A 4,606-nucleotide genomic window follows, 5' to 3' on the forward strand; every position below is an offset into this window, starting at 1 on the left:
ATCCACAGTAGACTTAGCAAACTAAACCAGCAGATAAATGACTGAATAACACAGCGAACAGGACACAAACTGAATCCTCTGAAACACTATTAATTACACGATTCAATCGGTAAAATGAAACACTGGTCATGTTAACTAGATTATCACCTACAACATGATTCAAACGACCAATGAAATGTATATTATTCTTACTTATTGTTAACGGATAATTAAGTAAAGAAAACCAGTAAATATGCACTAACTCATGTCGAACTAGTATTAACAGAAGTTAACTAAAATAGCAACTAAGGCATGAAACAAATTAACTACAACAATAATTAAGGCAAAGCAGAAAATTAAGACACCTAAGGAAGAAAAATTACCTTTTTCACGTACAGTGAACTGGGAATTTAGGTCACGAATCTATTCTCGTAACGAATGATAATGAAAAACCTCTGCTATAGCTCGAAGTCAACAGAGATAAAGTAAGAACCTTATCACGGCTAAAGTTCACCCAAAACAAAGAAGCAGATTTTGGAAAATGATAGTGTATTTTCGGATTAGATCCCCGCTCCCCTCGGCTGAACACTTAGAGATGTATTTATAGGTAAAAGGGCTAGGGTTTCTCGGATTCGAAATCTCCTCTTGTTTGGGCGGGATTTAATTTGAACCATTTTTCCATCGGACACGTTCGTGAATCGTCGAAAACAAAAAAGAAAAGAGACAAAGCCCATTGAAAGCTCGTACTCGAAAAAGCCACGCATGGTCTGTCAGAACAAAAAGGATTCCTGTGATTTTTCATTTTTGGGTTGAAGGAGAGAGGGAGGAGAGAAGATGACAAGGAGGGAAGAAGGTATTGCATGAAAATGGGCAGGTTTGACTCTGCCATGGTTGAAAGAGGGCGGAGCAGTGGTTAAAAAATGGAAAGGGGAAGATGACGAAGTAAAGGAGAAGGAGGGGAGAGAGGGAGTATGCGGCTGATGAGGAAAAATGAAGGATTAGGTATTTGTTTTAGGATTGGGCCGGGTTGGGTAATTAGATAGTGGACCGGGTCGGGGTGTTATTGTTTGGACTGGTGAGTTGAAAATATGGACTGATAATGGGAAAATATGGGCTGGTCACGTTTGGATGTTAAATTTAATATATGGGCCGGTTTATTGATCCGAAAGTACTATTTTTTGGCTTCTAATTTGACAACTAGTATAATATATACTATGTGAAGTTGAATAGTAGTTAGTAGGTGATTTAACAAAGTAAAAATTAATTCAACGAGTACAAATCCTAAAATGAACGACGACGGTCCATTAAAAATTGTGATAGAGTACTGCTAGTAATGTTGAAAATAAAAGTAGCGAAAATAAAGTATTTAGCTCGTCGATAAGTTTAGAAGCCCGAGTATATATAAATTAAATAAAGGAGGGACAAAATTGGGTGTCAACACCAGTGATCGAAATGACATCTAGATCTGCCGATCCACTTGTAAGCTTCCTAATTATCCAGTTTGTCTCCTCCTCAAAACCTCTAATTATTTTGCAATTGTCAATGACTTGCTCTCAATCAAGCCATACGGGAGAGTTTACAATAAAGAGTCCCCTGTTTTCAAGTAGATGGGAGACATCTTCTTTGATAAGTTTGATTTTTTTTTTTTGTTGTTATGGGAAGAGAGAAAATAAGATGTAAGAGACCATTATCTCTAACAATAATTGAATCGATGACGTCTTTTACCTCATATGCCACGTCTAAAACATGTGTCCGAGATCTTTGTACAAATCTTGCTCAGCATCAATCAAGAAGGATCTTGTGAATTTTAGGTCTTCTTTCACTGGCCCAATTTCTTCCTTCATAAAATCAACTGAATAAGCATTGGAATCTAGCAAATCATTTAAGTGTATGAGTAGCATATGAATGAAGAGTGGTCCATCACTTACGGGGAAGCAATGTTGAGCTAAGTCTGGGGCTTCCAAGTAAGCATGCCTGAGATCTCCCTTCAGGAGATCAATATTTTCCAGCAAGTCTAGAGTTGCACGATTTGTTTTATCGGTACTCTCTTCATTCTTTGATTTCTCTTCTAAGTTTCCAACAAGAGTTGATACCTCCCTGGTAAGTAATCCAACACGTGCCAAGAGATCAAATAATTTGTCATGATGAATAAAGTCCTTGGGCATATCAAGAATAATCAACAGAACTCCATCGCGACATGAATGTTTCAAACACCAGTGCTAGTGCTAATGACATTTACCATGTGCTTTCTTGTAGATGAATCGATATTTCCTAAGAATGTCCGGAGAGGTTTTCAGGACCTACTTAATGAAGCATCCAACTACTGCTGATGATGAAGCTATCAAATTTGTAAAACATATGTGCATAACTTTCAGTTCAATTGGAATAATCTTTAGGAGCAGATGTGCTACCTTGAAGGAGTCGAGTCTCCACCAATACGGTCATCCTCTCATTTAGCTCGGAGAGTTGAGAGTCTACATCGTTACGATCATCCCCTTACCTCTAAGAGTCGGGACCTCCATCAATCTGATCATCCCAAAGGAAGAGTCCTACTCTCTCACCCATTAGTTAAAGCGAGGTAAGACATACTCGGCAATTTCATATTCAACGACCGGTCACTATCAACCCATGAAAATCTCTTATGTTCCGACATACATTTTGAACAATCGCACATTACGATCGGCCAATGGATAAATATGTTCAAGACGATACTTGAAGATGATGGAGATTCAGGAGGAGGAAGTTCAACTGATCCTCGGTCATGGTGGCACTTGATTTAGAACGATGATGTGAGTTGATACAGTCATCCATATTATTGGAGAGGCTAGGAAGGACATGATGCATGTTGTATTTACACCCGATGCTGTTTTCAACATCATCCAAAATTGATTGACGCATTTTCAACCTCTTGTCTTTTGGCGGTCTCATAATATCTTCAAGCCCCAAATCGGAATACTGTTGGAGTATATGTACAAACAAATGCTAGCTCTAATTTCAGCTTTTCAACTCGATCCACGTCAAGACCTTTTTGATTTTCCTCAGGCTTTAACCTCTCCATGAAATCGAGAACATTGACAATGTCCTTGCGAAGAGCAGAAAATGACACATGCCAAAAGACCAAATGTTATATCAAATATTTTACTCTATACAGGCAACTAACATAGCTGTAAAAGATAGCCATATAGGGCTTTCTTCTAAATTGACTATCGGATATGAGCTAAATGTTCGGACTTGCAGTCATAATTATATCACAAAGCAAGAATGTTTAAGGAAAATTGTTAAGTCTTTATGTATGTGTTCTTAGCATTTGAGCAACTGATTTCCATCCCTCCAAATATGTTTAATTGTGGCCTTGCTAGCTTCAAGAAATTACTTACAATCTTCAATAATAGCCCTAAGAGGATGATACTTGCATGTCCTCTTCGACAAGCTTGATAGCAAGTGGGCAAGCAATGTATAAATACAATACATTAGGCGCTAACTAAGGTAAAAGATTTTAAAAAAGGATTCCTACAAATCTGCTACCTAAATATGTCCACGTACATTACTAAGAATGAAGTATGTATACATTCTGTAACACAGCACAAGGAAATGTGTCAGTTTAGATATTAAGCCTTTCTTGATTGTCTATCATTCCACACATGTCACGTGCACATGCATTTTCAGGTGAACTTGAAGAGCTAAAGGATTATCGGATACTTGTTATATGCTTATATTGTAACATCTCAGATCTTCAGGCTAAGATTTAATGCGTAAGATGGGGGTATAATGGAATCAATATGGGAGATATAGGAAGTTTTTGGAAAACTAATCGAGTCATAAGAAGAGTCTTTGGGCAAAACAAAGTTGGAAGTCACTCTACGGGGCATGTTTTCAAGTGAGGTTGTAGAAGGTTTTACTTCTAGCGACCATAACCCCTTTATTATTTTGGAATTTGGGAAAATTTCCTTAATAAAATTGTAGAGATTTGAAATACCTTTCCAACAGTATATTTTGGAGGTCAACCCAAGACCAGACAAAAGTTATGGCCATTTCTTGACAAGAGTCACAGAGCAATCCAAAAATACGAACCGAAATACGGCCAGTATCACAAAATACGGCCAGCATTTTGTTGGGGTAAAATTCAATGTTCCAGAACAGTATATATTCGTCCATATCAGTCCAAATCATTATTTTTCTTTCCTTCAAGCCCTAGAATGACCTCCTACCTTCTCCTATCATCAAGAACATCGAGGTAAACCTATTCTAAGCCTTCTAAGTCAATTCTAACATGTATCTCCATGGATTCTAATCAAGAATTCATCATTCTTATCCTAGAATTTTCAAGAAAACCCGATTAAAGGGAATTCAAGACTAGGCTTTGGGATTTTTCTTCCAAGGACATATTTTTAATACAAGTTTGGAATATTACCAGGTATGTAGGGTTACTATCTACGTGTGGGAACATCTTTGTTCTTCCTCACGCCACTTCTTCCATAAAGTATGAAGTTATACGAAAACTAGAGTTTTTAACCATGTTCTTGATAACCCCGGCCATGCCCCATGTTATATTATGTATTAAATTGTTATAAATTTTTCATTGTGTTCTTGATACATCATTTTAATTATTGAGAATCGTCCGTAATCC

The 4,606-nt window shown here is 37.3% G+C and overlaps 1 pseudogene; it reads right to left on the reverse strand.

Moving 5' to 3' along the window:
- Positions 1 to 1,385: 1,385 nt before the first annotated feature.
- On the reverse strand, positions 1,386 to 4,363 carry LOC132042530 (uncharacterized; annotated as a pseudogene).
- Positions 4,364 to 4,606: the final 243 nt, after the last annotated feature.

The sequence above is a fragment of the Lycium ferocissimum genome, unplaced genomic scaffold, assembly GCF_029784015.1.
Source record: "Lycium ferocissimum isolate CSIRO_LF1 unplaced genomic scaffold, AGI_CSIRO_Lferr_CH_V1 ctg15978, whole genome shotgun sequence".
In the NCBI taxonomy this organism is placed as follows: domain Eukaryota; kingdom Viridiplantae; phylum Streptophyta; class Magnoliopsida; order Solanales; family Solanaceae; genus Lycium; species Lycium ferocissimum.